Here is a 25,834-nt window from a genome sequence, read left to right on the forward strand (position 1 = left end):
AAAGGAGGAGGGGAGACAGGAAAGCATGGCATAGAAAGAAAGAGAAAAGGAAAAATAGAGAGAAAGAAATGAAAGACAGAAATAGAAAGAGAGAGAAAGAAAGGAGAGCAACACAGAAAGAGAAAGAAGCAGCGAGAAAAAGAATGAAATCGATAGAGAGACAAGAAAAACAGAAATAAAGAGATACAAAAAACATACACAGAGCAGGCATAGTACAGTATAGCAAGAGGTGGGAAAGAGAGAGGGTAAAACGTAGCCGAGCCACGAACACATAAGTGCCCATCAGCCCTAGGCGCTGCGCCGTGCTCCCGACCGGGCTCCAGAAATTAGGCGCCTTTTCCTCTTCAAACCACTACCACCACCACCATCAGCCCTGCTGTGACACAGGCTTGCACGAGTTAGTGCAAGGTGGGCTAGTTTTTTTCATCACAGGAAAGAGAGATGTTTAAGTCAGTGATACACCACTCGGATTTCATCCCAATGAAAGCGAGTTTCTCGGATGCACGGACGCGTAGATGAATTTGCAGTTTTTCTCGGGGAAACGAAGTCTGCGCCCTGTCCTCGTTCTTTTCTTGTTCGTGTTGCTCTTGCGCAGCGCCTTCTTTTACGAACTACGACGGACTCGCCCAGCCATATGCATTAGTGACGACTCCTGCCATCTTTTATTTTGTGTGTGCCGCTGTTAAAAAAATGGTGTCTGCGCTGCTGTTATTACAGTGTGCTTATGATACCTAAGGTGCCACACTACGCAAGTTTATCAGCCTGGAGTGTGCTCGGAACACACTGTTCTGGCAAATCGACTAGGCTAGATTATTCGGTCTCGACTTTACAACCGCCGATACCCTCCACAGTGGTCTAGTGGCTAAGGTGCTCGACAGCGATCCCGCAGGTCGCGGGATCGAATCCCGCCCGCAGCGGCTGCACTTTCGATGGAGGTGAAAATGCTAGAGGCCCATTTACTTATAATTAGGTGCACGCTTACGCACGGTGCACGATTACGCAAGGTGCACAATTTGGGAGACCACAGGTGGTCAAAATTTCCAGAGCCCCCCAATACGGCCTCTCTCATAATCATATCCTGGCTTTGGGACGTTAAACCCCAGCAATTACGATTATTACAACCACCGATCAGGAAGCACTTGGTTCTAATACGGCATATATATTCAATACAGCTAAATCCCACCGTGAACCTTAAACAGTACCATTACCTTTGATTGTTTGGTAGTACGACATGTAGATGGTACTCAAATGTCCTTTAAGCTAGAGTTACTGCATATGCTACCTTTAGGTAACCTAACGGCAGCATATACAGTAACATATACAGTAACTCTACTTCAAGCCACAATTAGCAATATGGCATCTTCGTAAGCATCGAAGTACCCCTTCGCACGTCGCATGAAGATTGATGCACGAACGTTAAAAATAGGACCGACCAGATTGGAACAACTGCGAGGAAGACAAAGGAATGGATACTGCGGACAATTCGTAAAGTAATAGGGCGATGTAGTGGCGAGGAGAACCTTCAGATGAACAGTATTCTTGCCTCTGCTCAATAGTTTATATATAGCAGTCGTCAAGACGCGCTTTTAACTTTTCACGATAGTCTTATACTCAAGGGAGTTCGAGGCAAACGATAAATTTTTGATTGAATATCACTCGTCCACTGGCTGCGGCCAAGCTACTCTACATGGAATAAAAATGCCGCAGTGAATGACATTTTTTGCGCCATAATCAAAGCTAACGTCCCCTGCGTAGATGTACTGAAGTAAGCGCGGACTCACGGCAACTGTGCGCTATACGTACGGGTAGGAATAGTGGTAGCCGTAGATGCATTGGACGCCCTCGTTGTAGCTGAACCGCTACTTTTCTCTGGGACTGTGGGGAGGACAAAACAAAGGTGTAGAATATTTAGCAGTGACACTAATAGTGCGATTGTTGCCGTATAATCCATTTATTTACTACAATTAATTATCGTGCTTACTCACTGGTTACCGCAAACGTGAGTTTCGGAACATAAGCAGGAGTCAGTTAATACATGTTCTGTAATCTATTCCAAAGACCGAACAGAGAATGTCACTGTCAACATAAATATTGCGGCGAACTTCATTTGGGTGAAGTGTCGTACAGTACATCACTGCACCTGAAGGCGATTGAAATATTTAGAGTATTACATATATAAATTTATATGTTACAAATACTTGAAAAATTGTAGCTGCACCCTGAGTTTACAATACATAACGTGCCGTGCATTCGCCCTGACACGTGTAGCGATAGCCCATTTACTTGAGCACTATGGCTGTGTTCACAGTGGTTAGGGAGCTTCTCCGCGTTTCGCACACATTTAAATTCTCCTCGCTTTCGACGACGTTGAGCCTGTGCTCTTGCTCGCTCCCTCTGTGATCAAGGACCCCTTAAGCCCTCCGAGGAACTAATTTTACTGGTAAGTAAACGTGCGGCTAATCTCTGCCTCAAGTAGCACATTTATCGCCTCTGCTCCAGCGAATTCCGTGCATTGCTCTCCCCTATGAGGGGGATCGATCTTTTGGCTATCGTTTACATGCTTCAACTGTATTTTTTGCTTGAAGTATTTTAAATATTTTTCCTTTTTAATGAACTCAAAAGCCAATGCAGTTAGCTTCCATTAGGCAATATATGCGCCCAAACGAAGAAGTGTTGCAAAAGCTGTTTGAACTAGGGCCGATGTTTCGGGCATTGTCACGTTTTCGGAGGTCAAGCGCTAAAAAGTTGAAGGGCTTATCAGCTTAGATTTCGTTTCATTAAGACAATTTTGTGTCTTACGTATACGTTCACAAGTAAATACATATAACTTGAAATAGGGGAAGTGTAAATATTTTACGGCGGTTGTTGCAAGAAAGAGCTTTTGCGCTGAACCGAAGCCCCTAATATGCTCGAAGGTATTGCTCAATTGGTAGATTTCTGTGAATTTCCGAAAGTAGTGGATTGTACTAAGAGTACCGTCACGGAAAGATGAAAAGCGAGTGAAAGACAAGGACAGCTGAGGAAATGCACATATCTAAGAAAGGTCTTAAAATACCATCGCACGAAAGAATTCCTGTGACTAACATCATCCCTGAAAACGCAATTCGAGAAGGAAACAACAGCAGCGCTACAGAAATAGCGCCGCTACCATTTAAAAGAGCCTATATGCTCAATTTCTTAAATCACTGATATTAATCATTTGCAAAGGACTGCAGAATTAACCAGCACAGCACTAAATTCGCTGCGTCAGTTTTATGCAGGACTTGACAGAAAAAATACTAAATACTTACTGCGAATGGTAGTAGCTGCCGTCAATATAGAGCATAATCGGCAATGAAAACATTACTCATACACGAAAAAATATATTTCGAAGTCATTACTCTTGCATGAATTTTTGACGAAGGACGACGGCGATATATTTATACGTACTGCATGCGCGACAGCGTCAACTCTCGTAAACAGAAAACAAGACGCGCAACATCCGCTCTCGCTTGCGTTGCTGACACTGCACATCTGCAATAATGCAAGATGCGACTGTGTTAGCGTACGCGCAGCGCAATGTACAACTACAAACATATGCTTATAAGGAGCAGTGTTGCCGCTCAAGCAGTTCAGGATGAGATATGCAATGATGCTATTGTACAGCCATGTACGATGCTGAGCGTTTTTTGTGCACATAATTCCATGCGGGAAAAACTCTCGCAACGAAGCAAAGCTAGGAAATGCAGTAAGGTCTTGTTAAAATATATTAAGGAAAAGCAATACGCATGCAGCTAGCTCCAGAGTCACTGATGATTTGTTGAGGAGTAGAGCTCAGCCAAAAGCCTTCACGCATGCAGACGCGCACGCGCGAAACCGCACCTTTAGGGCCCCTTTACTTGTGGAACCACGTCATGAAACTTGTACAAAACACTTTTGCATTAGGCACGTCGTGTCCTTGTTTCGAGCCGCGAACTACGCGGTCCCTTATTCCGTAGGGTACACAAAGGCTACTTTCGTGGCATTCCTTCGTGGACAATTTAGCTGATAGTTTTTTAGCAGTCTTCAACAACACGGTCATCTAATTTACATTTATGTGATAGAAATACAGCGTTCGAAATACATTCTACCGGTTTTTTCAAAGCATTCGGCGGCGCTCTCGCCTTCGTCCTGGAAGCGCAACGATATTTGGCGGCGTACACAAGGCGGGAGTTTTGTAGAGGCTAATACCGTTGTATTGGGCGCACCAACTGTAACGCGATAGCGTTAAAGAGCTCGTTTCGCAGCAATTCCGGCCTCGGTGTGGGCGTCAGTGTCGGCTGCGTTGATAGAGAGAGAAAAATCAGCGTTGTAGAGGGAAAATTGAGAAAGATGCAAATAATAAACAAAAGAAACAAATAAAAGAATAAAAAACAAATAAAATCATTAAAAAAAGAAACAAATAAATAAGAATTCTTCGCTTCAAGTGCGAATCGAAACCAGGCCGTTTGTGTGGAAAACAGGTGTCCTACCACAGAGCACGCCATTGCTTGAAACCGCTACGGAAAGCAAAGCTCTACAAGAATGCCATGTAGGGGGTGGCGTCGTCTTAATGCATGGAATATTGCGTGGCAGTAGCGTAGAATCACACCAGGCGTCAAACGAACTGGACTGCACAACGAGTGGGCGTCTCAAAGGCCCACCCATCACAAAGCGTTCAGTCATAATGGATCATCACTGTCAGCAAACGCATTAACAACGTGTCCAGCTGCGCAGGTGCGTGTGACACCTTATGGACACGTAGCGGGTACGTCGCGACTCGCAAAAGGAATAATTATGGCGTAGCGCGCATTTCGCAACTGCTGTAGCCATTCTAGGAAAGTTTGCAACGGCCAATGTTGCGCGCATAGGGACGTTCGTTGCGTTGTGGCACGGTTGAGGTGTCCACCAAGAACGTAAGCGAGGCTAATAATTGAGAACGCGATGCACACGGGGCCCGACTACGCTATCGCGTTCTGCTCTTGAAGGCGCCGCCGAACCGTCCGCCAAGTTTTGTCTGCCCTCTTTGCTCAATTGAGAAAAAGTGCTTATCAGTTTTGCGTTCAAGACTTCGGTGCGTTCGAGACTTCGAGACCGAGGCGGCTGCATTTTCAATGGAGGCGAAAATGTTTGAGGCCCGTGTACTTAGATTTAGGCGCACGTTAAAGAACCCCAGTTGGTCAAAATTTCCGGAGCCCTCCCACACGGCGTTTCTCATAATCATATCGTGGTTTATGGACGTTATACCCCGGGTATTATTATTATTATTATTATTATTATTATTATTATTATTATTATTATTATTATTATTATTATTATTATTATTTCTTTGGTTGACCACGCGGGTGGTAGTTCGTTCGACTGTGGCGCTTTTGCTGTGGATGTTTTTTGTAGAGCGATCCATATCCTCATGGTCCGATTTGAATTTGGCTGCGCGCCAACCGTTCATAAGAACCTCAAACACCAGCGCTTTCAGCATATGCTGTTGAATTACGGACCATTCCACTATATAACAACGAAGGATTAGGCTAATATGCTTACCCTCGAGCCACTGCATAAAGGTTGGAATTTTGACCACACGTACTGCACTTTCGTCAAGCTGGCATTACAATAGTACAGATAGTCTGCAACTGCACGTGTAAAACTTCATTCTACTCAAAGAAGTAAACTGTACACACAGAATGCCACGACTGAACTGCAAGAGTAACACCCCGATAACCCAAAGTCCCCATGCTTGGCAGGCACATACGTTTGATGAAGCTGAAGCGATAAATACCTTCCTAGCTGTGGCCGTAACCTGTGATCCTCAGGCAGTGTCTGTTTGCCTACTTTGTCTCCTCGGGTTGTGTTTATTTCTATCTCCGAACAAAGAAGGTGAAACAGGTCGTAAGCATAGCCCCTTTTAAATAAAAGTGCTACATTACTGTTGATTTAGTGGTATACATTTGCAAATAGTACCAATACATTGCGAGCTGCCTGAGTATATGCGTGATCTGCAGTAGGACTTGATGCGATGACGCAAGTAATTCGCACCACCCAGAGCATGGTGGGTGTTGATTACGAGTGACTTAGAAGTAAGAGTTCGTAGAGACGAATAGTAGTTTGCTTTTGAAGAGCCATTTTGTTTGATATGCATGATGACTTGGTGCGACGTAGACTAACGGCAGTGATGCCTGATTGGTGATTGCGCGTCACTAGTGACTAGGTAATGTTGCCTCGTGACAATGACCATTGATGAACCCATTCAGAGTCTTTCTTTTGGTATGCATCATGACTGTGCCGAAAGAAATGAGATAACGACAAATAAGAGGTGAACTATGGTTATCACTAGTGACTCGGCAATAAGTCTTCGCCGTAATGACCAATAGATCCGTCTTAAAGTGACGTTTCCTTTGACATGCGACATGACATATTGGATGTGCATTTCAAAATGACTTTTCTTATTAGTGATTAGTAATCACTAGTGACCTACACACATAGCCTCTTTGTTGGAACCATTCGATTTGTCTTGAAATCTTCTTTGGATTGATATGCAACATAGCAAGGTGCATTGATAAGAATGGCAAAGGCCACATGTTGAGGAGTGTTGATCACTAGTGACTTAGAGGTAGGAGTTCATAAAGACGACTGGTAGTTTGCTCTTGAAGTGCCATTTTGTTTGATATGCATGATGACATGGTTTTACGTAGACGTGGTGTGAAGTAGTGTTGCCTGATTGGTGATTGCGCGTGACTAGTGACTCGGAATTGTCGCTTCGTGATAACGACCATTCGTCAACCCATGCAGTGACATTTCGTTTGGTATGCATCATGACTATGCTCAGAGAAAGTAACTCCTACTGAAAGGTGAACAATCATTTTTCCTAGTCACTAGGCACTAGAACTTTCTAATAATGACCACATAATCCTTCTTTAAAGATATTGTCTGACATGTCAAGATAACAATCACTTGATCAAAGACACGATTAATGGGCGTCGGATAGGTATCTGGTATCACTAGTGACCAGCTGACGTGTGTAGCGCTTTGTTGGTAACATGACGTGTGATCTTTAGCCCGTGCAATAACGTAAATAAACGGCTTAACTTGCACAAGAATTAATAATAGGAATGCGGACAATGGGTGTTTCGGGTGTGCGTGTGATCAAGGCAATCTCAGATCGTACGTTGGGCTAGGCTAGCTTAAGGAATGAAGAACCGCCCAATTGGCGGGTATACAACGCTAAAGACAACTAGACGTCTCGATAGTACTTTTGGTAGTGTTGAATGCTGATGAGCAGCCATGAGCGATCGGACAATCTGGCGACACTCTTCAGCGTGTTTAGCAGCTTTGGAAGTTGTCGTCGACTAGCTTACATCAGGGGGGCCAAGAAATATTGTGTCTGGCGTGCCGGGGGGTCGTGTCCATACAGCAGGAAGTAATGAGAATCCAATCCTGGTCTTTGTAGTAGGTCCACACTGCGGTCTGTAACCGCCGTGTGGATCTTCCATCAGGCTCATTTGATAGTTAGGCACTCCTTTTCTGTAACGAAATAGCTGGCTTTGGCTTTCGTAAGCGCAAAAACGGCATAAGCAACGACTTACTCGTGAAATCCATGTTTACGCTGGGCGAGCGTAAACGTTCTGCTATGGCTGGTTGAGTTTCTGCGTCTGTCTTTAATATTGTAGTGCCGATTTCAAACGCTTCATTATATTGTTACAGCAAGTTGTGATGAGATGGACAAGAGATGGACGATGATGGGTAGCGCACTGCGGCATTGCGAAAGCTCTTCGTTCTCCTCCTCTTCTTCTTCTCTGTCTTTCGCATGACCGTTACATTCCAGCGCAAGCAGACGGAAGCCAGTAGGGCGAGTCAGGATGGACAAGGAGGGTGGAAAGGTTTCAGGCGAGCAATATGAGGGAGCTGCGTTCTGCTTGATCGTCGACCATTGCTCAGGAGACGAGCTATTACATAAGTGAGCTGGCTGAGATGGTCTACAACTACAAATGGGCCCGAATATCGTGACAAAAGCTTTTGACACAATCCACGTTTGCGTTGCGGTGACCAAAGCAACACCAAATCGCCTTTTTCGAACGATACTTGTTCGTGACGGTGGTCGTATAGCTCCTTCGAACGACGTTGCGAGGCCAGTGTCCGAAGACGAGCTATTCGACGGGCTTCTTCCGCGAGGTATAAGGTCTGCGATACAGAATCGTCATTGTGCAGAATGAAGGGCAAGAAAGTGTCCAGAGGGCGTCGCGGTAACCTTGCGTACAGAAGATAAAATGGAGTAAAGTTCGTTGTTTCGTGTTTCGCCGTGTTGTATGCGTAAATGATAAAAGGCAGCACGTCACCCAGTTCTTGTGATTGGAGGAAACGTACGTGGCAAGCATGTTGGTCAGCGTTCTGATTGCCCGCTCAACGAGACCATTTGTCTGCGGATGATACGGCGTTGAATGACGGAACTGTGTAGTGCACATGCGAAGTAATTCTTCAACGGCATCAGCAGTGAACTGGCGGCCACGGTCGCCCATAATAACACGCGGTGGGCCATGGCGAAGGACCACGAAGGGCAGCAAGAAGACCGCCACGGAAGCAGAAATGGAGGAAAGTATGGCTGCGGTTTCCGCATACCGTGTAACACGGTCCACGCAGACGATTATCCAGCGGTTCCTATTGTTAGATAACGGAAATGGACCCAAAAGGTCAATTCCTCCTTGTTCGAAAGGCGTACTGGGTGTTGTCAATGGCTGAAGGGGACCTGGCGCTGCGGTAGCCGGTCGCTTGTGAAGTTGGCATGTTTCGCAACTAGCGACATAGCGCTTGGTTGTTTCATACATCTTTGGCCAATAAAAACGTTCCTGCGTGCGGTGCAGCGTTCGTACGAAGCCGAAATGGCCGGATGTCGCATCGTCATGCATGGCGCGTAGAACATCGGAGCGAAGGCTCTCGGGAACAACTAGCAGGAAACGCGCTCCAGGCCTGGAGTAGTTAGTCTTGTAGAGCAACTTGTCACGAATAGTGAATCAACCGCTGCCTTGGGAAGTACGGGCGGCGACAAAAATCGGATCCAGGGTTATATTGTTGCGTTGTTCTCGCTGAAAGTCGGCCACGTCGGGGAACGTGCTGGTAACTAGCAGCGAGACAGTCGTCAAAATTATCAGCATCGCAGTCGGTAGTCGCAAGAGGAATGCGAGAGACAGTCTGCGTCAGCGTGACGACGGTCACTCATGTATGAAACCGCAAAGTCGTATTCCTGGAGGCGCAGCACCCAATGTGCGAGGCGACCAGAGGGGTCACGCGAACCGATCAGCCAGCATAAGGAATGATGGTCGGTAATTATTTTGAATGGTCTCCCGTAAAGTAACAGCGGAACTTCTGTACGGAGAAAACAGCTGCCAGGCATTCCTGTTCCGTAACCGTATAATTGCGTTCACATTTGTTCAGGCAACGGCTGGCATATGCGACAACATGCTCTGCGCCACTGTGACGTTGTACAAGCACTGCTCCTACCACTAGCGATACCGATAGCACTAGCGTCAGTGTGAACCACAGGCGGGCAAGATGGATCGAAGTGACGCAAGAGTGGTACTGACGTTAGTATAAACTTAAGTTGGTAGAATGAGGCGTCACACTCTGGTGTTCAGTTGAAGGCCGCATCCTGTCGCAGGATACTTGTCAGCGGGTTCACCATCTCGGCAAACCGGGGAACAAAGCGACGAAAATACGAACATAGGCCGATAAAATGAACGAAGTTCTCGTGCAGACTGCGGTGGTTTGAAGGAGCTCACTGCTTCAATCTTACGAGGATCGGGTCTGACGCCATCCTTGTCGACTAAGTGTCCCAGAACCAGTGTTTGACGTTCGCCAAACCGGCATTTCTTGGAAGAATTCAGCATCAGCCCGGCTTTTTCAATGCAGTCGAGGAGAAGGTTGAGACGGTTGTCATGTTCTTCAAACGTGCGGCTAAAGATTACGACGTCGTCAAGGTAACACTTGCATATCTCCCACTTTAGACCGCGTAGTACTGCGTCCATAATTCTTTCAAAGGTGGCAGGAGCATTGCAAAGGCCAAAAGGCATAACATTAAATTCGAATAAGCCATGTGGAGTCACGAAAGCAGTCTTCTCCTTGTCTTCAGGTTCCATAGGCATTTGCCAATAACCCGATCGCAAATCAAGTGTCGAAAAATAAGAAGCGGCGTGCAAGAAATCAATGACGTCATGAATTCGCGGTAGGCGATAGACATCCTTCTTCGTCACTGCGTTTAGACGCCTGTAGTCCACGCAAAATCTCCAGGAACCATCTTTTTTCGGACAAGGATTACTGGGGCGGCCCACGGGCTGGACGACTCTTGAACGACACCTTTGTTCATCATGTCCTTTACTTGTTCGGCAATAACTTTGCGCTCGGAGGATGACACTCGGTAGGGCTTCTGGTGGATGGAGTGTGCTGAGCCGGTGTCTATTCTGTGGCGAGTGCGGGACGATGGTAGCTAAAGGGTTAATAGAACTTTTTGTTGGGCTAGTTGGTACATGCTTACTGAAAAACCAAAAAGACGCGTACCATCAAGGAAAAAAGTAAGGACAGGACTTTTTTCCTTGATGGTACGCGTCTTTTTGGTTTTTCAGTAAGCTAAAGGGTTGCATCTCCATTGTTAATGTCGAATGCAGCAACATGCCGGGAAAGGACCTGTACCAGCGCTTGCCGTTCCATGGTACAGAGAGTCTTGCTGCTCATACCAAGCATTAGATATTCATGATGTCGATTATCGCAAGGAGAGGAAGTGGTGACGTCCGCAGTTAGTGCCGCTATTGACGTGCCTGAGGCTTCATCGAAGAAAGCGATCTTCATACCGCGAGGAAGCACAACCGTCATGGCGCAACTGTTCAGCGCCCACAATGTTGTGACTCCTTTCGCCATGCACACGACAGAACAGGGCACAAGTATGTTCTTTTTAGCGCAGTTTATGTTGAGAGGCCTAACTACAAGGTCAACACAAGCAGCATCAACGGCACCTGAAGAGACACGAACGGGTGTCAGGCACCAAGATGGTGCTATCACTTCATCGATCACACTGAGTGTGTTCCTGTCTTCGCCACGTGAGCTTTGTTCAGAAAGTGCTGGTATAAATAACTTGTTTAACGATATTTCGCCACTACCACAGTCGACGGGAGCGCCGCATTGCTCAAGAAAATCAATACCAAGAATCACATCGTGCGAACAACGAGGAAGAACCAGGAATTCCGACGCAAACACTTTCCCAGCCAACAAAACACTCACAACACAAACACCGAGGGGATGAAGCCACTCGCCGCCTACTCTACGAAAGGTAATGGCGTCGGTCCAAGAAAACATAACTTTGTGGCCTAGACGATTTTTGAAGGCGAGGCTCATCACAGACACAGTCGCCCCAGTATCTACTGAAGACGTCGTCGGTATTCAGTCAATCAACACATTCACTTTGTTTTTTAGCATCACAGCAGGCAGAGGTATATCTTGCAAAGACCGTCCGGCGACCTCACCTCCATCGGCCGTGGATGCTAGTTTCCCGGCGGCGGAGCGGAAGTACGACGCCGAGGGGACGGCGAGCGACGGGGTCGGTTAGATGGTGGTGTCAAACTCCGCTGAGAGGCTGGCGAATCGCCGCGTCTGGTCTCGTGCGAAAAACGGTTCCTCGGAAACAAGTAGGTCGTCCGCAGGTCATATGATGTACCGGTTCCTGGTGGCGAGAACATGGGTGGTGTCCTTCGTGATGGGCGGCGTTGACGACAATACCGAGCTACGTGTCCTGTGGAACCGCAGTTGTAGCACGTGGGAGGGTGGCGGCTCATGCTGTGTTCGTCGAAACGAATCCTAGGACGCTGCGGACGACGAGCAAGTTCGTTATCATGTGGGTAACTGATCTCTGCAGCTCGCTGGAATCCGTTATATCGATCGTAAACCGCATCACGGTAATATGGTCGGTGCTGTCGTTGTGTCAGCGGGACGTAATCAGGCACAGGTTCTCGAGTATAAAAACGCGGCAGTTCTCGTTGTGCTCGAGCGTGATCGGAAGGGCCTCTATCGCAGAGACGTGGCTGTTGTCGAGGCGTGAGATCGAATGCCTCAATGCCTTTCGCCGCTTGATGCGAGGAGAAGGACGCAACGTTTGGCTCTAACTCTAGTGGCAGGTGGGAGTGATGAGCGCTCAGTTGTGCCACTTGCGCATACAGGTTGAGTTACTCACAGACTTTTTGCCGGATCGTCGATGCAAGATCGAGCGGGTGGTTGCTCTCTATGCTTGCAACTGTCGTCACATTGGCAAGCCTGCCAAACTTCGGCGTGACGCGCCTCGTCTTGAGCTGTTCAAAAGTGCGACAGTGCCGAATGACATAGGCTGTAAACGTCCTCGGCAACTGTAAACGTCCTTGGCGATTCCTTTTAGAATATGCCCACCTTTGTCTTCTGCAGTCATTCCAGAGTCCACCATCCTACACAGTTTTATAACTTCCTCAATGTAAGTCGTGCAGGTTTCGCCTCGCACTTGCGCGCGTTGCATGAGCGTCTGTTCTGCTTTCTTCTATTTCGTCGTGGAGTCCCCAATACGCTGTTTGATCTCAGAAACATATCTGTCCCACGTCGTTAACTTTTTCTCGTGATTTTCATACCAGACTAACGCAGTATCTGTTAGGAAGAACACGGCGTTCGAAAGCTGGGAAGCGACATCCCACTTGTTGGCGGAACTCACCCGTTTGTAATTAACGAGCCAAGCCTCGACGTCTTGGTCCGGTCTTCCGGCGAAGGGACGGGTACCTCTTAGCTGTGGAGCAGAACTGGTCGGCGTAGAAGTTGAGAGGGGCTGTGGTCCGTCGGTGTTGTGGAACATGTCCAGCCTATATGGGTTTGGTGGAAGTCCAGCAAGGTGACGGTTCCGTTGAAGAACTTGCGGTTCAACATCCGTTTTCGGGTGTCGAGTACCCAGCACCTTCCACCACAACTGTTACAGCGAGTTGTGATGAGATGGTTTTATTTACAGGAAATGGACGATGGTGGTAGCGCGCTGCGGCCTTGCAAAAGCTCTTCGTTCTCCTCCTCTTCTCTTTCTCTTCTCTGTCTTTCGCAGGACCGTTGCAATATATACATACATTCATCACGCGCCAAATTTCGCTCGAAGCACGCGCGCAGGAAAACCAATCCAACGCATTTTACATTTTCATGAACGTCATCACCGAATGGTTGCTTGCGAAACACTGAAGGCTGAAGTCTAATATCAGGGATCTTGCTACTTTGACTAACATGGCAGAAAGCGCAGCTTCCAGACGGTGCCTATACCTATATATCCCCGGTAATATTCACACGGCTACGTACTGCCGTGTCGTATAGTGGTTAGGGTGCGCGAGTGCTGATTCAATGGTCACGAGTTCGAATCCTGTGTGTTTGTTGTAAATTTTCTGTAGTTTACTTGTAAATTTATTTCTGTGTATTAGTTGTATATGTCGTCAAATGCGCGTATCAACCTCCAAATTCTCGGTAATTCAACCAGAAACTGTAATAAATTGATTTTATTTATCGGGAAGGAGCAACTGTTAGTCCCATCAGGGATAACAGTTCGTCCCTACGCAGCTACCATGCAAAAAAAAAAGGAATAAATGAGTTACTTCCTAAAAGGGGTAACTTTTACACTCTGACATTTCGTTTGTCAAAACAACTGAGGACTGACAGTTCGTCCCCTGACAGTTACTCCCTAGAAGACGAATCGTTCATCCCTTAGAGAGTAATGGTTGTGGTAGTGCAGTTACCCCCCAAAGGGACGAACCACAGACCCCTTTTCGTCCTTTGCTGCTTAGAGTGTACTCCTCCCGACAGACGGCTACAGCATGTTTCGCTACTAGGTTATATGCTTGAAGACAGAATGCTACTGGTCACAACTTCATTATAATGTCCATTATGTCACCTAAATTATGTAGAAGTCCTCTAAAGTTCCAGTGACCGATGAAAGCCATAATGGAGTAAAACTGAGCAAATATATCGATGTAGAGCGTTTCAATATTTAAAGAATGGTAGGTGACATATGCTGAACAGTTGAAATGCGTACAAGAGCGACAACCATTTAGGTCGTCGCTTTTTGCTTAACGTAGTTATGGGGATTTTCTCCTCCTTAATGCCCTCTTTCGAGTACTTGTCCTTTGTCCTTCGACGTTGTTGATACTGTAGTTTTCCGGTGTGAACCTCCATTGCCCTTTCGGAGGCGCTGGAGGATCGAGAATTTGGCGCTAAGACGCGGGTCTCAGGCCTTGGCATTCGATTGATTTTAGGGCGCAGGAAGACCGGAGTCTGTGGGCCTATTCAGGTGGATGAAGCAGCATCCGCTGCTCCATCCACCTCGAAGGACGTCTGAGGCCTCTGTGAAGCTTGCCCCACCTGCGCCACATCAGCATAGCTTCGTCTAGAAAAGTAACACAGCCGCTTCAAAGCTTTAACAAATGACACCTTTTCTTTTACGGCCAGGGCAATGACTACCTTTTCCTATTTCCAGCATGGGCAGGAGCGCGAGTACGCTGATTGTTCTCCTATGCACTTTACACATTGTGGGGACGATGTACAATTTTCAAGATAAAGATCGTTGGCGCTGCATTTCGCGCACGTTTCTTTGCCCCTGTTAAAGCTTGAAGCGTGTCAAAATCTTTGCCATTAAAAAAGCAACGTCTGTAATTGGGTATATATTGTCACGGGACCGTGACGTCTTCGAAGGCAGCCCTCGGCGTGTCTAAGATGAAACGCTTTGTTTGGCCGAACTTGTCTCCGGGAAACGGAAACTTTACCTACAGCAATACACACTGTACACTGATAGCGGCGAACAGGCCGTCGGCCGTTGATAAAACTGATCATCGCTGGGACCAGCCGTCTTTTAGACACCACGCATCGAACTTTCCAGCCTTATCACTGGTGGTCGCGCAAGCTCTGGCATTATCTTGACTATTCGCGTCCTCCCCGCGATCTTAACAAAACGACCTGCTACAATTTCGAAGCTTCTCAAACACTGCGGCGCGGTCTGTGTTGAGCTTTGCTAACAATCCGTGTTGGTCAAACCCGAATGCACCAAAATAAAACAAGAATCCGGCGTGGCAATATCGTCTCACATTTACTTTCATGTGACCTGCGTCAAGAGACGTAGGCGCGTCGCTTGTTCCTAAGATTGAGAATACATGCTTTATGGGGTTTTCTGGTCATTTCTGCGTGTTGCAATACTCTAAACTTCTGTTACATATTGTTCCTGAAACCCCTCCTCCAGCACTTCCTCGTCACTCAGTGTAATGACATGGTCCTGGGATTTCACTCTCGTTCTGTTTAGTGACCTGTCGGCTGATGTGTCTCCGATGCTGGCGATTTCTTGGAACTTTTGCGCTTCGTCTTTTTTTTTGAGTTCTAGGACGAGATCCCAGCTAGATATTTTCGAGGCTTTATAGTTTGGGCCGTTTTTTTTATTGAGGCACCTGGCCGCTAGGAAAGGGGACAGTTTTCTAGCGGGTGTTATTTCACTATGGATTACGTGATATCTGGGGAAACTTGGCACGCTGTATCGAGAGCAGAATTTCATTGTTTATTCGGTGCGGTATCTCTTCAGAGGCGGATCAAGAACAAGAGAAGCTTGAGATGCCATAACATAATGGATGTGTTCAGCAACAGCGGCGACCGCCCGCCACGGAGCCCTACAAGGGGATGCGGCAGAACTTTGTGGAAATGTCTGCACGACGGCAGTCGTACGCAACCACTACAACCCAATATGGTTTACCTAAGATTGGGTAGCCACAGAAGATTAACTCTGGACGCCAATAAAATCGGAAGTAATTAGAAGAGAGTAGAGGACAGGAAAGATTAAAACAAAGAAAAGACGAAGATGAGGGCAGAGAGGGACAGGGAAAGGCGACTGCTGATTTCCCCTGGGTGTGCAAGCCGAGGGGTGCCATGTACGTGAAACCGGGGCCAAAAGCGTGTGCCGCCTTTGCCAGAGGGCCTTAAAGATCCAATCACCCAACGCAGGCTACACCACCAGGATTGCCTTTTCCCCAGATACGGCAAAGCAACAAGCGGCGAGTCGTGGGAGGGAGTCGAAGCTGGATCGGGTCGGTGAAGACGCCGCTCACCAAACGCCTGCTCGCGCAGACGCCAATGTGGGGAGTAGGGCTAGGGGCGAAACTTAGATGTAGCCCAGATGATGGCAAGACACTCCTTTCTCTGTTGTGGAATAGTTGGCTTCCGCTTTGGACAGCGACCGGCTAGCATCACTGAAAACCCTTTCCAGTTCGTCAGTCCTTTGCACAAGGACTGCGCCGAGTCCTACGCTGCTTGCCTCGGTGTGGATTTCCGTATCGGTGTGTTCGTTGAAATGCGCAAGTATAGGAGGTGTCTGCAGGCGTCGTTTCAGTTCTTGAAATGCTTCAGCTTGCGCCGTTTCCTACTTGAATTCTGCGTCGGTCATCGTGAGGTGAGTTAGTGGCTCAGGTGGTCGCCCTCGATGACGCCTCCTTAGTGTGTGGATTTTTCGGTGGTGACGGAAATGATGCCGCTGGAGAGAGGCGGAACTGTCACTTGCTCGTCAAGCACATTGAAGGCGTGGTTACCTCGCGTCGTGCGGGGCGGCAGAGCTTCTTCTGCGGTTAGTGTTATCAACTTAGGTCTCAGGTTGATGACGGCACCTTGGTGACTTCGGAAGTCCATCCCAAGTATCGCATCCCTGGCGCAGTGTTGTAGGATTACAAAGCTCGCAGGATAAGTGCCGTTTTGGTGGTGATTCTCGCTGTGCAGAATCCGACCGGAGTTATTAGATCGAAGCGATATTTAGCTCGAAGTAACACGAGGACGAGAATGGAGGACACAATACACGCACTAACGTTCAACAAAAATGGTTTATTGCAACCGAAGCACGAATATATACAGTGGTGGTGCTCACACGCTGCACCCAGGTGTCATGCGCAGAGACGTGCACTTTTCCTTTGATACATCTTTGCAAGACATGCGAAACAAATCAATAACTTCATTTTGGGACAGCGCAAAAGACGAAAGACAAAGAAGAGGACTTAACAACACTAGCGCTGTACACAGGTTTCAGTACCGGTTCCAAACAGTGTTTCGGGCCAAGTTGCAAGACATGTCGCTGAGCGTCCGGTAGGTGAAGTCACCCAGGAACATCACCTCTCATTTCTGGTCGAGCGCTTTTACCCTGCTCGGCAGGGGTGGCCTCACATTGTTCCAAAGGAACTCTGTGTAAATGTCCGCAGTCTTGCACCACTCGGCGAACTGTCCAGAGTAGCCGCCACGTACGTTGCCTCGAGCACTCCACTGCACACGGGGACAATCTTTGAAGAGCCTTGCCTGGTGATGCCACTCCGAACGAAGAAGCCGACACATACACCTTGTGCCGCTGGGAAAGGGAAGTAGTATTCCGCAAATGGCCGTAGGACAAAGAGAGCCACTGGCATGCCAGGACGCGCTCCTCGCACGGCATAGGCAAACGGCAATGAGCGAGGTGAAAACTGTCGGATTAGTAAAATCGAGGTTAGCACACATAAAGGAGCCCGTTGAAAGAGTAATTAACTGAAGCAAAAGGGAGAGTTGGGCTACTTGGTTCGGGTTCATTTGGGAACAGCGCAGAAGATAAATAACACAGAAGATACAGAAGAAGAGCGTCCGGATAGTCAACAAAGCTGCACCTCTACCAGATGTCACGTGGTCGTGACACTGGCGAAGGCAGCAGTAGGCGTGTTCAAAAGTAAACTTTTTATTTGGGTGAACCTGTGCCCGGAATATGAGTAGACAGCGTGGAAGCGATTTACACTGTAAGCGGATAGCGGCGTGAACAGTCGTTGACCGTCGACTAATCTGATCATCGCCGAAGCGCGTCGTTTTTTATGAAGCAGTCACAGAACTTGCCAGCGTTACTGTTGGTGCTCGCATATGCTCTAGAATGAACTTGACTATTCGCGTCCTGCGCGTAGTCATAACAGAATGATCTCAAATAATCGCGAAGTGTCTCAAGCATGGCTGCGCGTTCTGCGCCGAGCGTTGTTAACATGCTTTGTGGCTGAAACCCGAATACATCAAAATAATGTTTATAAACGCGCGTGACAATATTGTTATATCGTTCATTCGCTGCCATATAGACTACTTTTGCGTAGCCAAATGAAGCCCAAATGAAATGTTGAAATTTATAAGAGGAAAGCCAAATTTCACTCCTCAACACCCTCGACATTAGGCTATATAGATTTTGGCCTCAGTATAATTTGGACGTACTTCGGTGGCAGGAGAACACAAACAAAAATTGTTGCAGCAGGCCCGACCATATATCCAGTACCGAGGAACTGCGTTTTTCTCAGTTACACCTATAGTGCACTGGCTCATCTTGAAAAATAACAGTCTAATTTATAGAGGCACAGGTGTGACGTGGCGTGAGAAACATCTTGATTTATACGTAATCACTACAAAAAACATGGTGGATCTGACCGTCATTGTAATTGGTATAACACGAAAGTAAAACGTGTCTTTACAGAAGTAGTTGGCGTTTACTGTACATTGATATAAGAGAGCTTGCACAAAAAGTCACAGTTCCGCCGCAACGGCGAAGCAATGAATGCGATAGCAATATATTGGAATGTAACGCGAAGAACGGAAAGCAGCTCGAAATTGCCAGCGCGTCGCTCGAGCCCAAAGGACGCACGAAAAGAACGCACACAGGACGAGCGCGAACTATCATGCGTCACAGCTCGACACTAGAAGCGCACTGCTCAAACATAAAGCAGGACGCACGAAACGAACGAACAGGTACACACAGGACGAGCGCGAACGAACTGTACCAGTCGTTACTTATTTCCGTTTGAACAGCGCGCCCCTTTCGCAAACGCGGCCGCTGCAGCGTCGAAGCGACCTTCGTACGCTCTGTCACTTCAGCGCAGACATCGCCGGGAGAGCACAAGACATACAACCCCCCGCTCCCCCGCCAGCCGCCCCCTTCTTTCCTCAAGATAAGCGCACGAAGGCGACCACGTTCGCAGGAACGGGGTCACGATCTTTAAAGCGCGCCACGCGCGGCCATCGCGCCATCTACGTGGTAACTCAGAAAGGATACTGATGTAAGAGGTGTATATAAACAAGACGAGCGCGAACTAATTGTGACAGTTGTTACTTATTTCTGTTTGAACAGTGCGCTCCTTTCGCAAACGCGGCCGCTGCAGCGAGCGAAGCAAAGCACCCCACCGGCCGCCCCTTCTTTCCTTGAGATAAGCGCACGAAAGCGACGACACCCTATAGAGCGAACAGCAACGGCGTTCGCAGGGGCGGGGCGACGATCTTTAAAGCGCGCGCGCACGTCGCGCCATCTATGTGGACACTAAGAAAGTATCCTGAATTACATGGTGTATATAAATGGCTCGCCGTTAGCAGGCTGAAAGACTGTGCTGTCGTGGCCTAACGTCTAACGCTGCGGGCTGCAAAGCGAGAGGTCGCCCGTTCGATTCCGCGCGTCGGGAAGAGTTTCTGAATTATTTTTCTTTGTGGCTTTTCTATATATATATATATATATATACATATACATATACGGTGAATGACGGCGGCCACCGACGGCAAAAATCAGCCGAGACTGTCCATATAATTGCTATCGCAATAATAATATTGGTGCTTGGGAGCTATAGCACCGCTTAAATGCACATACGTTGACGCTTGCTGTCACATCTCCATCCCGACGACTAACGTCCATGAACAATGATTTTATCTTTCAGGCAGCTTTAGCAGTTAACAGTGAGTACGTAACCAGAGAACGCCGTGTGATAGCCAGAAGAGCGTCGCTGATTAGACGCAGAACTTAAGCTAAGGGAGAGTGTACTAGAAAGGCACTCTAGCTAACGTTGCCATCTCAAAGAGTTATTGAACAACACGGCGGGACTAGAGGAAAACGCAACGCGCGTTGTGTCTATCCTCTAGCAAGGCCGCGTTTTTTTCTCTGGGTGAGCGCAAGTGGGGAACGCGGTGTAACAGCCAGGCGACGCAGGCGCGCGTCGCAGGGCTGTTTTAAAGACGATAGTCTTTATTGGGGAGCTTAAACACAGAAATTTTGGTCTGGCTGTCTGTCTGCCTGTCTGTGTTTCTGTTTGTCTGTCTGTCACCCGATTCAGCCACCCGGCCAAAGTTGAACCACTTGCTTACCGCCCACCCATCTTGAACTGGTACGGCTGTTCATACTTGTGAACGTTGTAGATCAAAAAGTTAATATTACGCATATCTGAAGCGCAACATCACTAGGTAAGTATTAGGTGGTGTGTTCCTTGAATAGAAAATACATAGATACATAATTCTAAAGACCCTAGTTTTTTAAGCTGCGGCTGCGCTGAAAATGCCATACTATGCGCGCCGACGAACGCCCTCTGACACGGAGGAAGGAAACCCTCTGCACAAGCTCATGTTTCCCGATGTATTGCCAGATGGCGTCCATATCTCACGCAGCGTAGACGCAGCGACTTTATCGTCTTTACACGGCATTTGCAGCGGAGCACGCAGATACGCGGCCAATTTTTTAATATGGATGGATGCTATGAGCGAGGCTGAGGCTTGGGCTAAGGTCACCACTTCGCGGTGCGTTAAGGCGTTAACAAAATTACACTTCTCTTAGAAACGCGCCGAATGGGACGGACGCGTACCAACGACGCATTGCAGGAGCTAATCGCGGAAGCCACGGTCATAATGCGTTACTTCACTTTACCGCTCCCAGACGGTGACACCACACCAACGACCGAGCATTGTGAGGGGAAAGTGGGACATATAAAAGGCGCTTTTGTAAATCATGCAGAGTGTGTGACCTTGGCGTGGTGAATTGCGTGCCCGGCATCTGCAGTCGCGGACCGAGACGTTGTGGGTTCGACTCCGGTCGATGGAATTTTTTCTTTGCCATCTATCGTGTGCAATTTTCTGACGTCATTTCCGTGACGGAAATACGTCACTGAAGTCTACGTGGACCCCAGCATAAAGCGCTTTCGTGTTAAAAAATAAAAAAGGTGTGGAGAGAAGGTGTATCAAAAGGAGGTGTGTGGAGAGGGTTTGAGCATGCGCAGTAAGGGTGGTGACGCCGCACACCACCGCATTGAACTCTACCGTAAGATGCTTCGCATCTAAAACAAACGTCAAAGTACAACTCACATATTTGTGCAGTCACTATCAAAAACTAGGAAACACGGAGCACCGAAAGGTGCGCATATTTCGGTGCTCAGCAACAGAGACACATATCACCTGGCCCCATCGACGAAGCCTTATTGAGATACAATATCTTTTGTGGTAGCCGCAGGGAAGCCGTGAAAACACAATTCCCCCCCCCCCCCCACGCCTGATTTCAGATGCCTCGATTACCTCCCGCGTCGTCGGATTGTTGTGCCTGGCAACAACCTTGCTTTTACTAAGCATGAGCTCACACCCGCAATCCCGGCAGTGCAAATTGAGGTGCCCTTCTTCAGCAGGTTTCCTTGTAGTGCAAATAAAAGACTGGACAAATGCGGGCTCACATGGGCACTAGGAGCGCTACTGGAAGCGCACTCGACAAAAGGAAGCCTATTTAAGATGTGTTACCAGGAAGCCCGCATCGTAAGGATCGTTAACTAGATGCCCATGCACCGAATTTTTCACACTATTGTCATGTTCAAGAAGCCTGTCGTTCAGACACCTTCCGGTCTGCCCGGTGTACTTCTTTACACATGTGAACAGAATCGCACGCACCACGCCTTGTGCGTACTCGACATCGCAGTTCCTCTGTTTTTTGTGCATGTACTTCATCATTTGCCGCTTCTCACATTTACCTCGCATAAAGATAGCAGCTTATGAGGCGCCGTGACAACCACTTTCAAACCGACCCGTTCACGGATCTTCTTCAGACGATAGGAACAACCATGAAAGTACGGTATAACAGCTGGGCTGCGAAATCTGCCACTAATCATTCAGCACTCCGTGTAGATCAGGCCTCTTGTTGGCTTGCAGCAAAGAGCCAGCCACCGGTTTGGTGACAGGGTTCGCATATCCTGCCTGTTAGAGCCGATCAACCTGAACCGGAAAGCTATCTTGTACCAAGAGATTCCACATGCATGTAGTTGTCACACCCGTATTCATGAGCGTTGAATGGCTTGAAGAGAAGGGAAGCAAAGGGGAACTCACATATCCCACAAATTTGTGAACTAGACAAAATTGGCCCTAAGTCCAGAAACCGAATGTTGCTTTCTTCCGCAAACTCGATGGTCAGTGTCAGGCCTGACTTGAATGTCTGCAGCAAAAATGTAGCATTCCCCGAAGTGTCAGCACCACCACCTGGCACGATGACTAAGAAATCGTCAAGCTTTCCTTATTCACATAAAATTTATCAAAATAATTAGATAGGCATCTATCATATTGTGGTAACAATATGTTGATAAGTACAGGTGGAATGCACGAGCTGATGCACGCGCCTAGTTTTTGCATGTACACATTGCTGTCCCAAACTGCAGAAGTGCAGCGTACATAAAATCACACAAGCTCAAAAAGTTATCTACGTTGACCATCGCATGTCCTGTGAATGATTCTGTCCTTCGGCCTTTGGATTAGTGTTGTAAGATTTGCAGATGTGCGCCAATCCTTGATGAGCACGTGGTGGTTGGGTGCTATAATCAGCAGCGGGCACGCGACATAAGCGAAGCTTTATTTATTTATTTTATTAATACTGTCAACCCTCTGTTGAGGGTCCTTACAGGGACGGTAGAAATAAATGCAAAAACCAGACAAAGAGGTATGTCAAGTGGCAGCGCAATCATTTAAATACATGTCTAACAATTTTTCAAATTGACAAACATCACTTGCATTTAATACACAGCTTGGTAACACATTCCGATGGAGGCGAAAATGTTTGAGGCCCGTGTACTTAGATTTAGGTGCACGTTAAAGAACCCCAGGTGGTCGAAATTCCCGGAGCCCTCCACTACGGCGTCTCTCATAATCATAGCGGGGTTTTGGGACGTTAAACCCCAGATATTAGTATTATGGTAACACATTCCAAAGTTCAATCACAGCTGAGAAAAAAGAATGACGAAACACATCACTGCGAGCGAAATATGGTAATAACACATAATTGTGATTAACACGACCGCTTCGTTTCCTTGGCAGCTTCAAGTACTTATATTTGTTAATTTTCAGCTGTCCATGCAGTATCAAAAAAAAAAAACTTTGAGCCGGTTCTCTTGCCTTCGTGCTTCTAGTGGTTCCAGTTCACATGACTTTAACAGCTGCGTGACAGAATCCAACCGGGGGTACTTTGTGCATATGAAGCGCACGGCACGGCGTTGAACTTTCCTAATTTCTTTTAGGGGCGAAGCTCCTTAAGGCGGCACCCGTTCGTCTCTCGTAGTAGTGCGTAACCAGTCGTAACGCTAGTACCAGATCTTGACCTCCAAGGTGGTGCCGGTGGGAGATTTTTCCTGTGCGTTGTTGAACAATAAAAAATTCGCAGCGTGCGCGTTAACTAAAAGACGAATTCTTCTGTCTCTCATTCCCCATTAGCAGCCATTGGCATGTTCCAGTAGGAAACGTTAGTAGAAGTAGAAGTGTAAGTGTTAGCTAAAAGCCGACTTCTTCTGTGTCTCATTCCCATTAGCAGCCATTGTTTACCTCCAAGGTAGTGCCTGGTGAGATTTCTCCTGTGCGTGAATAAACAATAAAAATTTTGTTCAAAACGCCATTGATTGATGAAATAAACCAACGAAAGACGCCAGATAATTTCTAGAAGCAAAACGAAAGAACGCCAGATGTTTCTAAAGCAGAACGAAAAGACGCCAGCTGCTTAACGAAAGACGCCAGATGTTTTCTAAAGCAATGGTTTTCTAAACAATGAAAATTCACAGCGTACATGTAAAATTAAAGTGAGCTGCAAGTCGTCATAACTCATCGAACCTTTAGTATAAATGCGCCCGATCTCACGTCGGTGATGATGTACTGGGCAGAATTCACGGAAGATTCACGGTTTACCGATGAACCTCCGCAGCTTCGCCCACTCATCATCATTCACTCCGTGGATATGCTGCGATTTTTTCAGGCTGTCCTGATGAGGGCTACACACGACCGAGGCATATTCTAGTACTGGTCTAATGAAAGTTTTGTAAGCCACCAGTTTTATATCTCGCGTAGCTTGATGCAATTTTCGCCTTAAGAAGCCTAGTCTTGGATTCGCTTTTGAGCACACATTTTCGATGTGTGTATGCCATGACATATTTTGCGTAAGAGAGACACCTAACTATATAAATTGGTTAGCATGTACTAATAAATTATCATTGATACTATCGATACCATAGTGAAAAGGCATAACGTGTGCTTTTTTAGTCATATGTGTGTATGTTGACTTAATGTTGTTTATTTTCATACCCCATGAATTACACCACTGGCGGAATGTTTCCAAACAACGACTAATTCTGACTTGATCGTGCGCGCTCGTTACGGTAGAATAAATTAGACAATTATCTGCAAAAAGTTTCACTCTTACCGGCTGTTCGACTACTCTAAAGATATCATTGATATATATAAGAAATAAAAAGGGGCCCAATACTGAACCCTGGGGGACACCTGAAAACACTTGGAGTGGACTCGACGAACCGCCATTTAAATGTACCGTCTGCGTTCGATCATTTAAATATTCTTTTATCCAAGTCACTAATTTGTTGTCGATACCAATTTCTCGTAGTTTAATGATTAGCTTATCATGAGGCACTTTATCAAAAGCCTTTGAAAAATCTATACAAATGACATCAATCTGCTGCTTCTCATCTAAGGCTGCAGCAAAATCATCAACAACTTCAATTAATTGTGTAACAGTGGGTAGTCCAAAACGGAAGCCATGCTGGGATGAGCAAAGTAAGGTGTTCTGTTCTAGAAATTGTAAAATGTGTTTTGCGATGATCCGTTCTAAGAGTTTGCAACTAATACACGTGAGTGAAATGGGGCGGTAATTGTTTACAAGTTAGCGATCACCACCTTTGTATACCGGTATAACAACTGTCTAGCGCCCGTCCATGGGTAAGGAATGCGTATGCAATGATTTCTCAAATATTATCGTTGTGTAATACGACATCCATTCAGCATAGCGTTTCAGCAATTTCAGGAATCCATAAAACATGGGGTTGGTATGTCAGAGTGCCTTTGATTTCACCTTACATATTGGGAAATTGTGCGACAGCTTCATGAGAAAGGCATCCAAGCCATTATCAACGTTGTATGGCCTGGCTGAGATGAATGCGCATTTCTGCTTTTCTTTTGTTGTCTGCACAGATTCCTGCTTCCTGTATCCGTTTCTATCCCGAGTTTTTACAGCGAAAGCTGTTATGAGATCATTTCAACGGCCGTTTTTGGTGCCATAGTTGTCCGCCGCCGCCGCCGCCAGTGTCCGTAACCACTACCGCGCGAAATAGAAAAAAAAAAACAAATTAGAAAAATTTCCAGGATGGAACGGGGTTCCAACCTGGCCCCTCTGCGTGGGAGCCCAGTGTTCTACCGCAGAGCCATGCCTGTGCTTGGAACTGCTTTGTAAAAAGACGCTATACAGGCTTCATGTCGGGAAGGAGCCACACTACTACATGTAATATAGCGTGATAGAAGAGTGAAATAACAAGCAGGCGTCACACGACGTGAATTCTTTAACCAGGCGTCACACAATGCGAATTGCGCAACCAGTTGGTTGTTGAATGCTTCCAACCCATTACAAAAGGGCTCTGCTATAATTCTTCATCGTCATCAGTCACAGCATCAACAAAGTGCGCATAATGCCTTACATGTTTTTAGCGGTTACAACGGCTGCCCATAGAATTAAGAAAATTGGCATAGTGGCTGCTTCTCT

Source organism: Rhipicephalus sanguineus, chromosome 2, assembly GCF_013339695.2.
Source record: "Rhipicephalus sanguineus isolate Rsan-2018 chromosome 2, BIME_Rsan_1.4, whole genome shotgun sequence".
Classification (NCBI taxonomy): domain Eukaryota; kingdom Metazoa; phylum Arthropoda; class Arachnida; order Ixodida; family Ixodidae; genus Rhipicephalus; species Rhipicephalus sanguineus.